At 36.6% G+C, this 22,436-nt stretch overlaps 1 pseudogene across 1 annotated transcript in view; it reads right to left on the bottom strand.

Moving 5' to 3' along the window:
• LOC308418933 (eukaryotic translation initiation factor 5-like) overlaps positions 1-16,657 on the bottom strand; it is a 201,283-nt pseudogene extending 184,626 nt beyond the window's left edge. Inside the window, exon 1 of the transcript in view lies at positions 16,432-16,657. The product of the transcript in view is annotated as a eukaryotic translation initiation factor 5-like (transcript). The remainder of the gene's footprint in view (positions 1-16,431) is intronic.
• Positions 16,658-22,436: the final 5,779 nt, after the last annotated feature.

The following is a 22,436-nucleotide window of genomic DNA, read 5'->3' as shown; positions in this document are numbered from 1 at the left end:
TTACTGAGAGCTTGGAAAGCACCTTGCATTTTATATTTCCCCGGGGCTTCTACCGGTATCAATCGTGTATCAGGGTTCCAAAGAGAACTTATCTGTCCCATATTGGACCAATGTTACTTCTTTTCTGTGGTCTTTATTTAGGAAGTGAAGTATCCCCTGTAAGAGAGGTACTGGGTCCAGCAAGAGCAGGATTTGTTTGCCGGAACTTTGTGGAAGATTACAGTAATCCCCCTTATCCACAGCAAGTTCTCTTCTTTTCTATTTTCTTTATAAACTATTTGTTTATTTCGCCAAAACACTGTTCTACAAATTCCCATGGAAATATTGGAGAAGAGGAGATAATGGTACGAAAAATAACTATAGGCCTAATGTGAATCTCAGCCATAGAAAACTTGATAGGAAATCCTAGTTTGTCTCAGAAATTAAACTTCTGCCATTCCAGAGAGAAATAGATGTTCTCGTTTGAAAGAAACTCAGCACTTCCCCTGGCTTTACCACTTTAACTGTAAGATGACTAAATCATGGAAACTCATGATGATTTTAACCAGTTCAGAGAATGCTGCTGGTTAAGCTTCTAGCAGTAACAAATCAGAAAACAAAATAAAATTTTCTGCCAACTTGGGTGAGAAGCATGATTTGAGGACCTCCCTTGATCTTAATGCTTATTCGTTCTTCCTAACATTTTTGTGTTTCTTTTTTTTTTTTCTGATGTAAATGCAAGAGGTTTAGTTTTCTGGTTTGTCAAAGTTGACCCTCAATCAGTCTCTATGTTGAGTGACTAGAAGAAGACCCCTATAATGTCTATAAGAAGCAGTTTTTATACTTTGTAGGGGTACAGGTTACATCATCAAGGTTGCAGTTTAAACTTATTGGATAATCATATTGACCTTTAAATCTATTGGCTAGCAAGCATATGACATGCTTTTGAACTCTATCTGGACCAGAGGGTAAGGTGACTATCAGTCAGTATAATCTGTGGTTTTTCAAGAAAGTTCGTGTTCCTATAAGAACTGTGGTTGGAGAATTGAACTTGGCTTAACCATCTTTCTTTTCTAAGCTAAGCATTTTCAGAAGATTTTCTATATGTACCAGGTAAGTACACCAGTTGTAGTTACAGCCGTTCAGTCCTAGAGTCTCAGGAGATTCATAAGGGGTTAAACACTGGGTCTCTGAAGTAATAATGTACTTGTCTGAGTCCATGGGATGATTCCCCCCCCCAATTTCTTGATTCTCATGGTTAAAAATTATCTATAGCACCTAGTTTCAGACTCATTCTTACACTACATTTCTAGCATATACAGTATCTCCAAAATCCCCCCTATTTTTGTATGTATAGCTCAACAGTTAGTGAGTAACACTGTTATACTAATTGTATACAGGATCTTTTGAAATACCTATAGTTCCTGTCATGCATTCCTCTATCCTGATAATTCTTAGGATTTTCACCTTTTTCACAAATATACATTTTGATGCATCCTCTCATTGTGGCTGTATAGATCTCATTGTTACAGCTCCATTTAAAAGTGATTGCTTTTTATTCGGGTTCTACTCTACTCAAACTTGTGCACTTTTACTTATTGTTGTATAGTGAAATATATTAAGAAATAAGGTTATTAATAAACATTAATTTGAAACCTGAGCAGTTGTAAACAAACATCAGTTGCCAGCAAGACAGCCAACCATGTGTATGAAACTTCAATGACCAACTTTGAAAAGGTCTAGTGAGCTGCTCTTAGCTATTTTATATTGCCTTGTTTGAGGCTATTACTGTAGACTGACTTCAAGGCAGTTAGAATGATAGTCTTTTAACCCAGATTCAGAGTAACACATCTACTCCAACATGGCCACACCTTTTAATCCTACCACCCCCCATGACAAATATTCCACACACATTCCTACCACCACATTCCACTACTTGGCCCTCATAGGCTGTTCAAACACATGAGTCCATGGGGGTCATACCTAAACATAGCTTAATATAAAATATATTTATTCTAACTTCCAAAGTCATCATACTCTTAAAAATGTTAAAAGTCCAAAGTTTAAAGTCTCTTCTGAGATCCATTCTAGAACTTAAATCTAATTCTCAAAGCAAGAGAGGAAATCAGAAGAGCAACCTCCAATCTCTGAATCTCCAAGTCTGATGTCAAAGCAGTCTTCAGATCCCCAACTCTGTTTTTCATCTTTGCTGACGGCAACAAACTTCTTTCTCATTATTCCAAGTCCTGCCAGCAGCTTTCTTCAGCAGATAACCCATGGCTCTGGCATCTTAAACATAATTCATTTTCTAAGGCAACTTCAATGTAACAGCTTCTTTTTGCAATGTTTGAGGTTCACAGGTAATTTTCTGGAGACTTCCTATGGTGTCTTTTTTTCAGGTCTGCCCTCTGTAACACTCTAAGCACAGGTTGATCCACTTGACTGTGGCTTCTCTTCTTCATTATAATTCCATGGTATTGACACATCCAAATACACTGGGTATTTAGGGATGTCCTCTGCAACCAGACTTTACCAATAAGCTCTCATAGACTCTCTATGGTGCCTAACCTCAATTTATTTTGCATGACTCCTTCAGTCTTGGATTGTCAATTACAACTGAGGCTTCACCTTCACAATGGCTTTCCAAGGTCTCTCAAAGTACCAAGCCTCAGCTTCTCTTCATAACTCCTTCATACTTGAAAAGCAGTACCTCCTGCTGACTTTCATTCATCACACAGCTTCAGCACAATGTATAACCTTGTCTATCTCTGGAACCAAGATTCTTTGTGCTCTTAGAAAACACTTGCCAGAATATTTCGCATCAGTGATGCTGGTCTCTTCTTAATCACCAGTAATTTTCTTAGCTCCAGCTAACCCGCATTAATTATCCCAGTAGTATCTTCATTTTTTTTAAATCTTAAGCCAAAACAATATGGTTCTGAATTCTGCTGCTTACAGGAACTGGAACGTGACCCCTCTGTTCTATTACATTATCACTAGCTTTATATTTTGCAACTCCTTCCGTGCCTAAGCTCAGCTGTCCTTGTTTTTGCTCTGCATGTTGACCTTGAACTCAGATATCTACACACCTTTCTCCCAGGATTAGTGGAGTGCATCACCATGCCTGGATCTAAATTTACCTGGGTAGGATCCTGCCCCAATGTCCTACTCCCTTAATCTGCTATCTCCTAGACTATAGAATAGATTTTTCTTTCTAAGATTACAGTGTTTGTTCAACATGCTTTTCATAATACTGAACCAGTAGACAAAGTCTCTGCTGAGCCTTTTTGAGACTTTATTTGTCAATGCAATTAATGTAAATCTCTTTAGCTCTGCCTCAGTTAGACACCTCAGACAAGGGAAAAATCAGTACATATTCTTAATCAAAATACCACAAATAGTCTCCAGGCTACACACTGAAATTTTCCTCCACTGAACCCTCTTGAACCAGGTCTGCACGGTTCAAATCACTTTCAGCAAACCTTCCATTTTCCTACTAAGATGGCCTACTAAGCCCTAACTAAAGCATTTCAATGCTTTCCAAATCCAAAGTCCTCAAATCCACAATCTTTCAAGCAAAAGCATGCTTAGGCCTAACAGCAGTACCCTAGTCCCTGGTACAAAATTCTGTCTTAGTTTCAGTTTAACTGCTGATAACAGACACCATGACCAGAGTAACACTACTCCAACATTGCCACACCTTCTAATGCTACCATTCCCTGTGACAAGGATATACAAACTATCACACCTTTCTATACCTTTGTCTTGTTCATTCTGTATTTAACTCTTATTACCTCATTTTCTATTATTTTGTATTGGGTATCTGTGTAGAGGAGGCTATCTGTGCAGATCTCTGGCCAGTCCTGCTGGGGCAGTACAAGAGAAGGGGAAAGGGCAAGAGCATGGAGAGAGGATTGCTCTCACCATCTCTGCTACTGCTGCTGCTACTGCTGCTGATTGTGCTCTGCAGCCACCTCTGCAGTGCCTGTCAGATGCTGTATTGTGATGATCTGATCTAGCCTAATCCAGCATTCTGAGGAATAAATCATTCTCAATATAAAAATAATGGAGTTGGAATATAATTGCATTTGTCTGACATCATGGGCTCAGGAAGACTTAAGTGCTATCTAGCCCCCATGAGGTCTTATTATTGAGTACAGAGAGTTATTGATTTTCTGCCATTTAGTAAAACATCTGTGAGGTTTCACTGGTATTAGCTGGATTCTAAAATTCAAAAATATAAAACTTTGAAGTCATACAAAGTGATACCAACTCTTATGACATTATCTTCTGACACTTTTTAGCCTACATAGACAAAGTTTCATAGTTGATAAGATAAAAAAATCTCGGAAAATTAATGGCCAATAAAAATTATTTTACTGTTTTGGCACATTTTTATGAGAAAATTCACATTTTGTATACTCATAATTCATTGCATGTTTTAGACTTTTTAAATTATAGCTTTCTGACATGAGATATCTGTAGACTTCTTACCCTTTCATTTTGTCTGTATCATTGTGGGAGTGGCAAAACAAAACCGATTCTCATGAGATTACTTATGAAATATTGCTTTGTGTTGGTGAATGCCCTGATGCCTTATTGCTGTTTTATATTGTACTGACAAACCTGCAATTTTTTACTCTGGTGTACATTTTATTCTCAACAAGTTGTTACACACTTTGCAACAAAGAAAGCATGGAGAGGAGAGACACATGCATATTTTAACCATTAAGCAAAGATTATTTTGGTTATAATTACTTTATTATAGAAAATTTGTATTAAGTTTTATAACTTGACACTTGCTCTGTAGATAATGGTTTTGGATTGATTACTTGCAATTTGTTACTCTGGTGTATATTTTATTCTCAACAAGTTGTTACACACTTTGCAACAAAGAAAGCATGGAGAGGTGAGACACATACATATTTTAACCATTAAGCAAAGATTATTTTGGTTATAATTACTTTATTACAGAAAGTTTGTATTAAGTTTTATAACTTGACACTTGCTCTGTAGATAATGGTTTTGGATTGATTATATTGAACTCCCATATGAATATAGGAAGAATTTTACTGCAGGATCAAAAGTAAAGTACGGAGGCTTTACAACGGAATAATTCCTTTATTTTTCACTGAATATATTTATTTTCATTTCAAGTATTATCCCCTTTCCCACCTCACCTATTTGCCCTCTTTCTCCTCTTGTGTACATGAAGATGCTCCCTCTCCCAATCACCCTATTCCACCTCAGCATCTTGACATTTCCCTACAATGGGAACACTAACATTCTCTGAACAAAAGACCTCTTCTCCCATTGAAATTAGACAACGCTGTCTTCTGCTACATATGCAAATGGAGACAATTGTCTCTCTATGTCTTACTGGTTGGTGTTTTAGTCCCTTGTGTAGGGGTTAGTTGGTTGATAACGTTGTTCTTCTCATGCAGTTGCAAAGTCTTTCAGCTCCTTCAGTCTTTTCTCTAGCTCCTTTATTGAGGTCCAAATTATAGTAAGATGGTTAGCTTTAATATACTCATCTGTATCAGTATGGCTCTGTCAGAGCCTCTGAAGAGGCATCCATATCAGATTCCTACCAGTAAGCACTTCTTGGTATCAGCAATCAGGATTTAATGGATGCATATGGGATGGAACCCAGTTAAGGGAATCTCTGGATGATCTTTTCTTTAATCCCTTCTTCTCTATTTGTCTGTGTATTTCCTCACATGAGTGCTTTGTTCTCCCTTCTAAGAATGAATGATGTATCCACATTATGATATTCCTTCTTTTTCGACATTCAACAGGGCTGTGAATGTTTTTTTAAATATTCTGAGGTTTTGTCCTAGTATCTTGCTAATTAGTGAGTACATACCATGTGTGTTCTTTTGTGACTGGGTTACCTCAATCAGGATGATAGCTTCTAGTTCCATCATTTGCCTAATAATTTCATGAAGTCATTGTTTTTAATAGTGGATCAGTACTTCATTATCTAAATGCACCACATTTTTTGTATCCATTCCTCTGTTGAAAGACATCTGTATTCTTTCCAGCTTCCGGCTATTATGAATAAGGGTGCTGTGAATGGTAGAACATAAGTCCTTCCTATAGGTTGGAGCAGCTTTTGGGTATATGACAAGGAGTGGTATAGCTGGGTCCTCAGGTAGTCTGTTTCTAATTATCTGAGAAACCTCCGGATTGATTTTCAGAGTGGTTGTGCCATCTTACAACCAGACCAACAATGGAGGAGTGTACCACTTTTCCACACTCTTGTCTGCATTTGTTGTTACCTGAGATTTTCATCTTACCTATTCTGACTGGTGTGAGTTGGCATATTAGTGTTGTTTTGATTTGCATTTTTCTGACGACAAGGGACGTTGAACATTTCTAAGGTACTCCTCAGCCATTAGGGGTTCTACAGTTGAGGACTCTTTGTTTAGCTCTGTACCCCATTTGAAAGGATTATTTGATGCTCTGAAATCTATCTACCTGACTTCTTTGTATATATTGGATGTTAGTCCTCTATTGTGTGTGCGATAAACAAGTATCTTTTCCAAAAATGTGGTTGTCTTTTGTCCTTGTGACAGTGACCTTAGGCTTACAGAATCTTTTCATTTTCATGAGGTCCCATTTGTAGATTATAGATCTTAGAGCATAAACCATTGCTGTTTTGTTTAGGAAGTCTTCTCCTGTGCTTATGAGTTCTAAGCTCTTCCGCACTTTCAGTGTACCTGGTTTTATGTGGAGGTCTTTGATCCCCTTGGACTTGAACTTTGTACAATGAGATAAGAAATGATTGATTTGCATTTTACTGTATGCTGACTGCCTGTTGAATCAGCATAAGTTTTTGATGATGATGTCCTTTTTGTAGATACTTTTTCAAAGATCAAGTGACCTTAGGTGTGTGCATTCATTTCTGGGTCTTCAATTCTATTCCATTGATCTACGTGCCTGTCTCCATACCAATACCTGGGTGCCGATCATGATTCCCCCAGTAGGTCTTCTACTGTTGAGAATAGTTTTTACTTTCTTGGGTTTTTTTTGTTATTCCAAATGAATTTGCAAATTTCTCTTTCCAGCTCTATGAAAAATGCAGTTGGATTTTGATGGGGATTGCTTTGATTCTGTAGACTGCTTTTGGCAAGATGGCCATTTTTATTCTATTAATCTTTCCAATCCATGAGCATGAATGATCTTTCTGTCTTCTTAGATCTTCTTCAATTTCCTTCTTCAGAGACTTGAAGTTCTTGTCATACTGATCTTTCACTTCCTTAGTTAGACTCACAGCAACATATACTATATTGTTTGTGACTATTGTGAAGGGTGTTATTTCCCTATATTTTTTCTCATCCTGTTTATCCTTTGAGGAGAAGAAGGCTACTGATTTGTTTGAGTTAATTTTATATCCAGACATTTTGCCAATGTTGTTTATCAGCTCTAGGGTTTCTGTGGAGGAATTTTTGAGATCACTTTAGTAAACAATTGCATCATCTGAAAATACACATGTTTTGACTTTTTCTTTTCCAAATTGTATCTTTTTGACTTCCTTTTGCTTTCTAATTGCTATGGATAGGACTTACATTACTTTATTGAAGATGTAGGGGGAGAATTGGCAGCCTTGTCTAGCCCCTGATTTGAGTGGAATTGCTCCAAGTTTCTGACCATTTAGTTTGATGTTGGCTACTAGTTTGCTATATATTGCTTTTATTATGTTTAGATATGGACCTTAAATTCCTGATTGTTCCAAGTTTTTTACCATGAAAGGGTATTGAATTTTTGTCAAATGCTTTGTAGACATCTAATGAGATAATGAGCTGATTATGTGGTTTTGTTTGTTGTTTGAGTTTGTTTATTTCGCAGATGAAATTGATGGAAATCTGTATATTGAACCATCCATGCATCCCTGGGATGAAGCCTACTTGTTCATGTTAAATGACCCATTTGATGTGTTCTTGGATTCGGTTTGAAAGAATTTTATTAAGAATTGTTGCATCAATTATATGAGGGAAATTTGTCTGAAGTTCTCTTTCTTTGTAGGGCCTTTGTGTGCTGTAGGCATGAAGATGATGTTGTCTTTGAAGAATGAACAGGGTGGTGTTGCCACTGTTTCTATTTTGTGAAATAGTTTGGAGAGTATTAGTATTAGGTCTTCCATGAAGGTTTGATATCATTCTGCATTAAACCCACCTGGTCAGGGGATTTTATTGTTTGGGAATATTTAATTACTGTTTCTATTTCTATAGGGGCTATGGGACTGTTTAAATGGATTATCTGATACTGATTTTCCATTGGTACCTGTTATCTGTCTAGAAAATTGTTTTGAGTATAGGCTTTTGTAGTAGGATCTGATGATGTCTTGAATTCCCTCAATTTCTGTTGGTATGTATCCTCTTTCATATCTGATTTTTTTCATCTCTGTGCTCTCTGGCTAAAGATTTATCGATCTTTTGATTTTCTCAAAGAACCAGTTCCTGGTTTTGTTGATTCTTTATATTGTTCTTTTTGTTTCTACTTGGTTGATTTCAGCTCTGAGTTTGATAATTTTCTGCCATCTACTCCTCTCTTGTGTATCTACTTATCATTCTAGAGCTTTCACGTGAAAAAGTCTAAATGCTGGCTTTGTGATTGTTCACCATGATCATATTCTAATCAGTGAATCTGAGCACTTAAAATACTTTTAGGTTTTATTGATAGTTTAAAAATATATTGCTATTTATTTTCTTAGATTATTTGTTAAAATTTGTTCTTACAATGTGATTTATTATAAGAATTATTTATAATAATATCATATATAAATGAATATTAAAATGAAAATATTGAAAATTATTCATTTATATCATACCAAGATCCTGCTAACTAGCAATCTCCCTGCTTTTAATGCTCATAAAAATAGTATTAATCATTTTTCTGTCACACTGAAAACTAGTTTTCACAGCAAAAATTTGAAGCTAATCTCTGCTTTATGAATGAGATTAGCACATATAATTAAATTTGTTTATAGTTTCAATAATAATCATACTGCCATTGATTATTGACACAAGGATCAGTGTAAATAATAAAAATTTGTTTGGCATTCAATCTGAGACAATGTAATTCTCATAAAAAGAAAGAAGATCATAAAGAAACATTTGAAAAAAGATTTTGTACATAATCAAGTGTTTTCTAAAATGGTAATAATATTAATGTATATATTTTTAAACTTGCAAGATTTGTTAATAGACAGATAGTCTATAACTAATATTGATTCTTAATGATTCATTTGAAATTTTATTATGTTTTCCATGATCTATCAGGGAATATTTAATAATCTATTGTACTTTTCTATACATAATATAATTCACAAATATTTTCAAGAGACTTTTTTTGGACCTAACAGCATGAATTTAACTGCTTTCACTCTATCATTCCTGAGGAGTTACTAATTAGTTTAATTCTGAAATATTATATGCACATTACTTTTGTGTTTATAGTTTAGAATATAAACATATTACATTTGTTACATTGTTAGAATTTTGATGTATGTTTTGTGCTTTACTTACAGCTTCTTATTGTGATGCTCACTGTAGTCTCAAACTCATCTATGAAACCATGATTTCTCTCAGCATCATGAGAAGCTTGCGGTAAAGATGCAAACCACAACAGTCAACAGATGGTATCGTAAAACACCTGCTTTTCAACATTCTCTTTTGATATTTTAGTGCTGGTGTTAAAGAAATTTGATAGAAAATATATATTATTTTATAAGTCAAGCTTTTCTGAAATTACCTATAAATTTTAATCGATCTTAAGGCTTAAAATTTTCCATGCAAAATAATCCTTTGCAAAAATTATGATTTTTTTCTTTGCTTTAAGAATCAAATATTTAATAAGTGAAAATTTCATGTATTTTCTTCCTAAAACATGGCCTCCGGAAGCTTTCTAAAACATTGTTAAATAGAGGTGTCAATAATTGTGATCATTGAATATTTTGAAATTTATTTTTACATGAGGTAATGTTTTTGCAACTAATATTTGAGCATTTATTTCCTAATCGTGATGGTAGTTAGGAAATCTCAAAAATATTTATCTTGTAGTTTAAGATGATAATGTAGATTTTTATCATGCTTTATATTATTGTTGTTTACTATTTGAAATCTTTGCATATCTCAAACCTATATATTTAGATAAAATCACTTTATCATCATAAACATCTTAGTTTATGTTATTGTATAATGTTTGGGTTGCATTCATTAATATGTTTTATATAATATTTTCAAATAATATATTTTGATCACATTTTTCTCATTATCAAACTTCTCTAAAATCTCCATACCTCCTTACCAACACAACTTTATGCATTCTTTTTCACATTTAAGATCCCTGCTTCCTATGTCTGTCTGTCTTTCCCCAAAGCAATAATTAAAAATAAAATAAACAAGAGAAAGAAATTAAATTTTTAAAACGTGGAAATAAAGAAAAAGGAAGGAAGGAAAACCTCAGAATTATCCATCTCAATATAAAAAAGGCACTAATAAAAAAAGAAGCAAATACTCACAAAGAAAAAATGAAAGAAGAAGATATCAATTCTGCTGCCCCTGTACAGAAGGGCTTCTCACAAGCATTGTTTATGTAACTGCTAATTTCAATTGTTTAAAGACAAAACAGAACAAAACAGAAAAAAAAAACAAACCATAAACCTGATTCGATTCGCTTTCTTCTTAACAGAAATCAGTTGCAAATACCTTCTTTAGTAAGGGACCTTTTTTTTTTTTTTTTCCACCTTTCCTTCCCTTGTTGGTATTTTTGTCTGATTTGAACTTGTTCACGCCATGTTTTGGCTCCAACCATCCTTATGTCTGGCAGTAAAGGTGTTGCTGTAAAAAAAAAAAATGCCCAAGTTTTCTAGTGTGTTTTGTTTGTTTGATTGTTTGGTTGTCTTTTGTTTGTTTTGTTTTGTTCTTTTAACTCAATGATCACACTTGGCCATGTGAATTTTTTTTCAGCAGAGATCTGTGTGGTATGGTGAGGGGGCTTGATGAAGGCATCCCATTCAGGACCTACTACAACAAAACCTCCCATTTTACACATAGAGCCTACCTGAACATATCTATGCTATTTGATGAAAGTCAAGCGATGCACAGGTCTATGGATAACACAATATATCACTGCGAATTATATTATTTCCATATTCCACTACCAGAATTTATAAAAAAAATAGCTTTTAGCATAGGCCTATGACATAGTTATATTCAGGTTCTTGGCTACATTAACATTATGAGGTATGTTTTCTATATCATGCAGTTGGTCTTAAAAAAAAAAAAAAACAAACTAGGTGATTACTCCCACAATGTTCATGTCAGAATAGCAACAATGTATCTTTAATACTTCTCACTACTGTATGGTGCAAGGTTCATAGAATGTGATATAGGTGACTTTTTATCTCCTCCCATAGCATGCATCTTAACGTTCAGCCTTATAAAATAGAGTCAAAAACCTTGAAGCTTCTAAACTGGACACTATTTCACCATTTCTTTTGTTTTTACCTTTCATGAATAAGTAGTGTCTTCAGTAATTGGGCCTTGAAATCATTATGTAGACATTTAAGCATACATTTGGAAATGGTGCATTATTTTGAGTAGTAGACTATAAGACTCTTATGTCCACCCACTCAAAAATTATTAGTATAACCGGTGATTTCATTTCATATTATAAATTTATAGTTGTGAGAGCAATATCTATTTAAATACATAGTGATTTAATTTCAATTCCATAAGCTTACGAATACATATACATGTCTATGCATGTATAAACCATCTTTGATTTATTTGTGTTTTCTATCTGATGATTTGAATCGAATATCCATTAAATGTCTTGTACATTATCTAAATGATCATTACATTTTATTAATTGTTCTTGTTTATTTCATATAAAATGTATACATAACTACTCCTTGTTATTTCTATTCAGAACATCATATATATGATTATGTGGCATGTCCATGGAGAAAAATATTCTCCCTCTAAGCATCCATGATTTTCCTGTGGTTTTTCCACCAAGTGCATCATATGAGACTTTCTCATCCATGTGGGGATACCAGTTTATGGTGTCATCCTGTTTATCTTTTGTGGATAGGCAGGATTTTGAGATTTAATATGTGTAAATTTCTTTATCTACATGGAGTAAACTTTCCTCACAACAGACATTCTCTGGATCTTACAATCCCTCTGCTTCATTTAGTCAGTCTTGTAATAGTTTTGGAAAAATTGTGAAATTTGTATCATTATTATTTGTGTCAGGCGCATTGCTGTCAGTGGTTTTTTGAAGATTACACTGCTGTGGAATTCTGTAATGGTCATTGTGTGATGCAAAATGAAGGCTTCCCTGAAGGTGATAGATAATTTGGTTCACAGGTCTAAGGACAAATATTTAATACAGATTTAGAAATTATGCTGTTTTGGAGAAATCAGGAGCTTAAAGGTGTCTTAAGTATTTCTGATTCTACCATCCAAGTGTAGAAGGCCATGTTTACTGTATTAGGCATAATGTTTTTACTTTAATATGATAAAGGGATGCATTGATCAACAATATTATACCTAAAACTTCAGATGTGTTTTTGCACACAAACACACTTATAATCTTTGATGGGTAATATTTAGCAAATTATAATACCTAAAAAAGGTGGTAGGGTGAGGCAGTTTACTTTGAAATTTTGTAGTACTTTAAGCTGCAGTCTTTCCGTTATATTATATTAACATGATTGCAAAGAGTAAATAAATAAAAAGTAAGTGGTCTAAATGACATAGGAGCTGTCTCTAAGGGCTTCATACTGTAGTAAATTTTAAATGAAAGTTACTGTAAACTACAACAAATCTGGGTGAAGGTTTCTACTAAAGTCTGAAATGAAAAGATATGGGATAATCCCATTTGCTGCTCTTGTTCCATTTCATGTGTGGAGAATCAAAGAGGAACTGTCTAGACACTTGCCTGTCTCTTAAGACTTCAGTTCAGTGTTCACAGAAAAAAGGTGAAACTGGACTGGAGTGATACAGATGACATAATTCAAATTAGAGACGAATAGTGTATGTTTACTTAAAACTCAACAACAATGTGGTTCTTGTGCTTTATTGATTAATTCATTTTTTTTTGGTTTTTAACTTTATTACTTTGGCACAGCTAGGTAGATGATTCAATCAGGAACATGTGTTTGAGAAAATAGGAGCTTCTGGGGTTTTTTCTAGAATACACACATTGAAAAGCTGGAATACAGGTATTCACATGCTGTCCCCATGTGGTGAGAGGAACATCTGAACATTCTATTAGCCAATTAGGCAAAATAATTTTGCAAATTCCATTGGGGGTGGGGGAACACTATCTCAAATCAGCAATTGCTATTTCATTTAATCATTAGTTGATTGATATTTAAGCATAGTATCATTTATGAGCTGCCATAATATGTGATTGTATGCATAATTTTATACTATATTGTGTCAGTCTAGATAGCACCATGAATGGAGGCAGGACATAAGAATCTCAAACCCTATCAGACTGAATATTTGCAACCATTGAGCTGATGTTAGATAGTCAGATTTTTTTCAGGGCTGCTTGTCTTGAGAGGCAATCCATATGCCAGTAGATAATCTCATATCCATGCACACACAGATATCCTAAATTAATGCTATTATTATTAAAGGGAGAAAGTACTTTTTTCAAATATATTATTTCATATATTAATATTGAAAAATGAAGAATATCAATTTTTCCTGAGAAACAATGATTGTCACTTGCCTATAGACACATTTAAAAAAAAAGTCTGTACACTTACACAGAATTGTTCAGAATATGCATATATTTTGGTCTTTTCTAAAATAAATACCTGTTAAATTATTTCTTCATTATTATGCCATTGTGAAAATACCCTAATTGGATACATTTTAAATAGGGCTTAAAGGCAAGATTTTTCTTCAGCCTGAAGCAGCTATTTATAGGGTATCTAATAGAAACAAATATGTCATGTACTGTTATAATTCAAGCTTATAATCATAACAAATGGGGAAACTGAAAAAGGCAGATAAAAAAGAGTCAGAAGAAAGCTGCACTTAGCAGCCTAGACTCACAACCAGAAAGCTACAGACAGAAATGGAAGCTTTCATCCGATTGCCACATTCATTACCAGGCATTCAGATACATGATTAATACAACTGGCCATTTTTGTGTATTGTTAATTAGAGCCAGTACACAGGTCATTTTTTTTTCCTCCTTTTACTTTCATTTTCCCTGCTTCTGCTGCAACACAAAGGCTGGGGTTGGTGGTAAATGAGTCAGCAGCTCTTGTTAAGATCTCCAAGGTTACCACAGGCTTGCAGGCTTTTACGTTTCATGCCTAGGTTTGAGATCTCTCTCTGGATTGGCTCTCAGTTTATTCTTTATTTGCATGTTCACAGTCCTCCAATCAGAGACCAAAACAGGTAATAAAAATCTCTGCAGCCAGGGATTTCACCAGTCAGGCTCCTGGCTAGATTCCAGGTACTAGCTGGTACCTGATCTAGCCAAAGCCTGACTGTAAGCAGCAAAAGGAAAGGAGAACTGCTCCTGAAACTTGCAGGATACAGAACCAATGAAACAGAATAGGCAGAGATTCTTCTGGGATCCCCCACGCTCCTGCTAGAGTCACAGGCTTCTGCATCCTGTGTAGGAAATGTGAGTCTGCTTCTGAAGCCACTGCTTCTGCTTTTATACCTGGCATTCCTGTGTCTTCCCTATAGTCCCACTTTAAATGCAAGGGGCATGATAGAGCTTGAAATCCATTTCTGAGAGGGACCATGGAACTGCTGTTCCTTACATTTTCTTGGGGGCATACTGTGAAAAGACTGCTATAGCAAGGACAGTACTGACGTGGCTCTCTGAGAGGCTCTGAGCAATTTGACCATTAACAATCCCAGACACCATCTTTCCTTTTACTGAAAGTCCTCTGCAGCCAGGAAATAAAACACTGGCAATATTATTTTTTTTTTTTTTAGAATTATGCCGTCTTCCAGGGTTTCACAGGTTTAACTGTTTTTTTTTCTTTTATTTATTTGTTCTTCTCTCCTCTGACTCACAGCCTCTGCTCTTGTTCCTTGCTATGAACCTCTCAAGTCCCTTCTCCACTGCTTCTCCATTTTCTTCCCGAAAAGAGCAGAGCCTCCCAGTGAAATCAACTGTGCTTGGCCAAAGACAACTGCAGTAAGATCTGGGTTTTTCAATGAGGTTAAACTGGCAGTTTTCTTTTTCAAGAAAATGTTCTTATATTTCATTTTCTCTTTTCTGTCGACCTAGTACCATTCTATGAACTCCAGCAAGGCACAAGAATATTGGAAAATCAGCCATCTCTCAGTGGCATCAACTAGTCTTTTGTACACTCACTGAAATAAATTTACTCACCCAATTTTCTTGTCACTATTTGACAGTGAATATCCACTGACTGGCCAGTATCTCATTAGCATTCTGTTTTTGCCAATCACTTCTGTGTGTTTAAAAAATTAAGCTACTTTATTTCTGTTGCTCTTTGCAATCACAAGAACACTTGCAATTGCACATATCATGTGTTATTTGAAGAGCTCCTGAGTCCCATGTAATTTTATAATCTCCAAGTTTCCTTTCTAGTGGCACCTATGAGTGGGAAATACTTTACTGTGAGAACTGATGGTTAACTGAGATACATTAGAGAAAGCTGAATAAAGAAAAAAATAACACTTCAAATACTACATTATTTAAAATTATTTAAAGGAAGATTAATTCATCCTAGAATGATGCATTGATCGCAATAGCTGATAAAGGTGAATGTACATAGATAAAATTAGAATGTATATAGAGACAGATGTAGCAATGAACATGCAAGATACCGAAAGAAACAAGAGAAGGAAGTACGTAGTAAGCAAGAACCAGTTTTATTAATGTTCACAGACTTAATCAAAAGCTTAAGAAGGCACATTTCTCAGGGAGGCGACACTAAAACAGAAACCACACAATTAGGTGAGACTCCACTCACAGTCACAAAAGGCCATGCTAACCTGGCCCTGGATAATAGGGTCTACCCCTCTGTGGAGCTACTGACATAATGCTGTGTGAAGATCAAGGTAGACCTGCCTTCCTGGAGGAATTAGTATCCCAGGAAGGGTTAACCCAATTGGAGTTCCTTGGCCAAGAGGGATCCCATTTGGGCACATGGGAAACCTCTTGCCAATTTGACCCTTCATACCTGGAGGGGGCTCATGTCAACCATAAGTGGAGAATGATACTCATGACCAGTTAAGTACTGAGTTGAGGTCCGTGCAATACTGGCTTTGGCTGCAGCTACCACAGCTGCAACAGTGACTCTTCCTTATGGGGTCATCACCTTCTGGGATGATCCTCCAAAACCTCATTCTAGCCCTGAAAGTTTTATAGAAGCCCGTGGTATGGAAACACTAGCTGGGATTCCTCTGCCAGCCACTTTGTGAGTACATGGCCATTCATCAGCTCCAACAAGTGTCACTCTGGCATTGCCAGCATCTTCTAGAGGTCCTTCAACTGCTATGAAGACCAGGTTCTTCTGTTGAAGCAACACAGGAACAAGTACTAACTTCTCCTTTGTGCTTGCTAGGAGTTCTTTAGCTTGATCTTCCTGACTGGTATGCTTGTCAAATACTTTGAAAGTCCAATGAAGATTCAGCCATCTTGCAAGTTGCATCTCATCCTGCAGTTAATTGTGCTGCAGGATCTTGCTGCTCTTGCCCACAGTCATAATGGCTGATCAGATGGCTCAGATTCCCACTTGATTCACTTCAATAGAACATTGGTTGACTGCCATGCAACAGCTGAATTACTGTGTGCATGGCCCACAGGGTGCTGTCCATGCCCAAAGTTCCACCTCCACAGGAGGATGGGACATGGACCTGAGCCAGATCATCCATGCCCCAATTCTCTTTACTGCATGTAGATGTGAAGGCACATAAGCTCTACACAGAAGCAGTACTGCCCCCAAATTTGTAGACAAGTTTTTCCCAAGTCCTGAGGCCAAGCTAATAGAAAGCTGGTTGTCAGACACCAAACCATTTTAACAACTCTATTTATATGGGAGTGGAATGGGAAAGTAAAGTGAGACGCATGTAGAAATCATTCATCTGCCTGAGTTCCTTTGTTCTAAAGAGCTGATAATACCTCTGAATCGGAAGAGATTTTATCTTCCAAAGGTTCTTGCATTCTGTGCTGTAGCTTCTTGCTCCCATGTTCAACTTGGCCTAGCACCTCAGAGGCAGTCTCATTCTGCCACATCTTGCTACGATCAGCATTAGAGCAATGTTCTCCTGGGCTCATGCCCGAGTTCACATTCCCAGCTAAGCAACAGACTCACAGGCTCAGGCAGAAGTTCACATGCTTCATTGAGCACTGATCTCACACATGCAAGCCTGAGTTCATGTACTCTGGCCAGACCCAGTGGAGGAGGTAGCAGAGGCTGCCTTTTCCCCAGTCAAAGAGCCATGTGGAACTCCAAGCACCAAGTCCTACATTATGCACCCAATTTCCTCCTAGACAGTAACTTATTAGGACCCATGGACTGGCTCTTATCATCGAGATACACCACGGTAAGCCATGGAGAAGACCTTTGACTTCAGATCCACATTATAGAGTTCCATAGAAGTACTCTCTGCACTCTCAGCCACAACCACCACCAAACTTGCCCTCATCAAGCCAAAGACTATCACTGCTGTGATTAGTTGTAGCTCCCCTTCTTCCTACCTTTCTTCTGGGCTACACACTGCCCACAGTCCTCAACTTCATTCTCTGCTTTTCTCTGGATTCCAGTGGTGCCTGGGTGTTAATGAGTCTCAGAAACCTATGGCCTGGCCTTGTCAAAGGTCTGGCACCCTGCAAGCCAACCCTGGCTTTTATACATCTTACACTGTCTCCCCATCCCTAGAGCAGAGTCTCAGTGCTTTCTTAAAGGCTGACAACCTCCAAAGTGTGGGATGTGAAATGAGTGCACTCAAACTCAACATGTTCTGCCACCTGAAGGGGTTGTGCCTTGTGGCAGAGCATGCAGGGGCCTACAACTATACACTGCAGGGGTGTACACCATGGTCTGAAGTCTAGTAGGATCAAGCTAAGGCTAGAAGCCCTGGAGACACTGAAGGGACAATTGAAGCTATGCCTGCTCTAGGTCGCATGACCCTGTCCCCTGTCATGTAGTTGTAAACCTCATAGTGAGACATGTGGCTATCAGTCTTGTAGGGGCAGTGCCCCAAGCCCTTCCATGTGTAGATGAGGTATACTTAACATCTCAGACCAAACCAATAGGCGTCTCCTACTGGAAGACCCAAAGTCACCCCAAAACTGTATATAAGATTCTGTACAGAAGGAATAAAGGTGTGTGAGAATTACTTTGTTGTCTGGGAGAATTTGTTATAAGAGCTGTAACATCTCTGGAAAAGGGAACTGCCCTCCCGAATCTTTAGCTACCAGAAGCATTCCTGTACTAACTTCACTGAGTAATCAGGCTTCCGTCAGCTCAGCCTGACTTGGCTCAGTACAGCCAGTGCGAGTGGACATCTTAGAGTATCGGCAACTGCAGCAGCAGCAGTAGCAGAGCAGCAGAGGCAATGGCAATTGCAGCAGCAGCAGCAGAGGTGGCAGAGACAACTCCCCTTCCTGGGACACAGGCTTTCCTCTCCAGAGATCTTTTTAAATAGCCTCTGGTATGCATATCAGACCTACAATTACTGCAAGAGTCATACAGAATTTCCTAGAAAAAATATTGTATCATCACATTATAAGACTTACACAGAAGATGACAGTATGTGTAATGTTAGATAAAGAGGTAGAAACACCAATTCACAGAGTTGAATATGAATTGACAAAAAATAATTTTATTGTATGTGTAAACAATACATACAACAGGTTTGATGCCCCAGCATAGGGGGATGCTGGAGCTGTGGGACATGGTAGGTGGGTGAAGGGGTGAGGCCACATATAGGCAAAGGGGAGAAGGCAGGTTTGGCATCAGGGGTTTCTGGAGGGGTAACTGAGTAAATGAATGGAATGTTTAATGAAAAAATTTAAAAATTGAAAATAAAATAAAATTACATTATTTAATTGTTACCTATATTAGTAAATGTGAATAATTATATAGGATCTTAAGTGGTAAAAGTTATTATATCATATTTCATAACAATTCTTTTTTATTTTTTATTGATAATGAAGTTGATGAATGAAATAAGTATTATACTTTCAACAAAACAATTAATATTAGGAAACACTGCAAATAGTTTGCAGACACTGGGAACTACTGTGTACTGAATTACACCTGATTATTTTCTTCAGTGCTCACTTTACACCAAGAAGAATTCTTTTTTTTTTTTTTTTAACGATTTTATTTTTCAAAACAAAGATAGATGTAAAGATTTTAAACATTTTTTGCTTAAAATTATACATTTTTGTCAGTATTGTTTTTTCAGACATTAAAATAAATTTTACATAAAACCATGTGAATATGTTTTTTAGTCAGTACTTGATTTTTTTCAAGGGCTTGACAGTATACATTGAAAACGTACTAGTTGCAATAAGCGTACAGTACATGCAGAACAAAACGCAACGTGGAAATAGTCAAAGTCTTCTTGTTTTGTGAATATATGTATAGTTTTTGTTTTCTTTATTTCTTGGACTTCATACAGTCTGTGAGTTGTTTCTGGGGGAGTGCAAGCCTCTGGGGTTAGCATCCCACTATCAGTGACTGCATATTATGTCTGTTCTTTTGTGACTGGGTTATCTCACTCAGGATGATCTTCTCTAGATGCAGCCATTTTCTTAAGAATTTGGTTAAGTCATTGTTTCTGGTGGCTGAGTAGTATTCCATTGTGTATATGTACCACAATTTTTGTATCCATTCGTCTTCTGAAGGACATCTGGGTTCCTTCCAGCTTCTGGCTATTATAAATAGAGCCGCTATGAACATTGTGGTGCATATATCTTTGTTGTGTATTAAAGTGTCTCTGGGGTATATGCCCAGAAGTGGAATAGCTGGGTCTTCAGGTAGTACTATATCCAATTTTCTGAGGTATCGCCAGACCGATTTCCAGAGTGGTTGTATTAGCTTGCAACCCCACCAACAGTGGAGAAGTGTTCCTATTTCTCCGCAGCCTCGCCAGCATCTGCTGTCATCTGAGTTTTGGATCTTGGCCAATCTGACTGGAGTGAGGTGAAATCTTAGGGTTGTTTTGATTTGCATTTCCCTGATGGCTAAGGATGTCGAGCACTTCCTCAGATGTTTTTCGGCCATTCGGAGTTCCTCAACTGAGAAAGATTTGTTTAGCTCTGTACCCCATTTTTTAATAGGGTTATTTGATTCTCTGGTGTCGAGCTTTTTGAGTTCCTTGTACACCTTAGATATTAGGCCTCTATCTGATGTGGTGTTGGTAAAGATCTTTTCCCATTCTGTTGGTTTCCGTTTTGTTTTCTTGACGATGTCCTTAGCCTTACAGAAACTTTGCAATCTCATTAAGTCCCATTTGTTAATCTTTGACCTTAGAGCTTGAGCCATTACACCAAGAAGAATTCTTAACACTTCCTCAATGAATGACCAGCATGAGATGATGCCATTCAATAAGTGAATAAATAAACTTTGAAATCACACAATCCGTCTCTGTGGCAATGGTTCTCAACCTTTCTAATGCTGCAGCCCCTTAATATATTTCCTCGTGGTTTTGGTGTTATCTAGTCATTAAATCATTTTGGTGCTACCTCATAACTATTATTAGGCCATTAGGTACTTTTATGAAGTATAAGCTTCTGATATACAGAATATGTGCTATTCCTAACAGGGTCTTGATTCAGAGATGGATAACCACTGCTCCATGGTTTTTCCTCACAATATATGTCAGTCAGAGTATTTTGCTAGTTTATGGATCTTTTTTAAAGATATTTGCTCTTATTCTAAATTATTATTTTAACTTTCAGATTTTTCATTAAAATACATGTTATAGAAATCTCATAAACTTGGTAGGTTTAAAATTCTTATCCATTTTGCCTCATTCATATGAAGAGTAAATGGTAAGTGGAGAGTGTGTGTTATGGAAAAATAGGCCTAGCCTTATGTCTCCTTATAAATAGAAAAACAGTGAGCAAGTACAAGAAATCTAGATAAAAATGTTCTTTTTTTGAATATGAGTTGCAACTTTACAATCACTGAAGAGCTTCCAAATTTACCATTAGTTTTAAGCAAATCCTGCTAACTTTCGTGTGTTAATATTATACTTTAATTGGTTGTTTTCTGAATTATTATATCACTTATTTGAAATTTTTCAATCTATGTTCTATTCATTATTTTACTAAAGAACTTGTAAGGTAAAGTTATTTTTCTATAAATTAAACAACATATTTTCAATATGGAGTTAGTACACAAAAGCACAATATTGTTCTGAATGGGGTTAAAGCAAGAGAAGCCTCAATGAAATCACCCTTTGTGGATCACACTCTGAAATTCTGAACACAGAAAAAAAGTGACAAAATATTTAAGATCTGGTATTCATTGGATATATATATATATATAAGACAAGTAATCTCAACTAAACTGGACCCTTGGGATCTCTCAGTCAATGAGCCACTAACCAGAGAACATACATCAGCTGATATAAGGCACCCATCACATATACAGCAGAGGACTTTTGGATGGGGACTCTCTCAGAGAAGATACACCTAACCCTTGAGAGATTTTGGACATGGGGAGGTCAGGTGGGGTGCGATTGGTGTGGGGACATCCTTTTGCAGATGGGTGGCGGGATATGGGAAAGGTGGAGTGTGGGTAGACCTTGAGTGTGATAATTTCTGGATTGTAAAATCAAACAAAAACAAACAAACAAACAAAACATTAAAGTTTGTCACTGGACCTCTTTTTTCTCAGGCTTGTCTTTATTTTTTCTTCCTGCAGTTACATACATATTTCTTTGTTTGTGTGAACTCATAGAAAAGTGTTCAAGAAAGAACGGGTGACTTTTTCTATGTTCTGCATGTCATGGAGCTGAAGTACTTAGCTCACATTCCTTGAATCTTCATCCAACCATCTTCAAAAAAATTAACACTTTGACACATGTACAGTAGAATACTTCCTGGAATGGCCTCAGTAATAGAAGCCCCACCTAACTTTAGAGAGACTTGAGACACCAATAAGTGGGGACATGACAGAGGGTCGAATGTGGGGTGTGGGACATCCTCTTAGAGACAGGGTTAGATGGAATGGGATGAGGAACCGTGAAATGTCAGAATAGGAGGGAGGTAACAAATAGGCTGTATAAAAATAATAGTATTAAAAAACAAAAAAGAAATGAATCAAAGACTGAAAGAAAGGCTGCCCACTGACCAGCCCAACTTGGAAACAATCCCATGTGTATACACCAAATCCTGACCCTATTACTGAGGCTATATTGTGTACGTACATGGGAATTTAGCATGGCTGTCTTCTGAGAAGATCTAACAGC

The sequence above is a fragment of the Micromys minutus genome (genome assembly GCF_963924665.1).
Source record: "Micromys minutus genome assembly, chromosome: 3".
NCBI lineage: Eukaryota > Metazoa > Chordata > Mammalia > Rodentia > Muridae > Micromys > Micromys minutus.
Note: the sequence above shows the minus strand (reverse complement) of the source record. Positions and strands in the feature narration are given on the sequence as shown.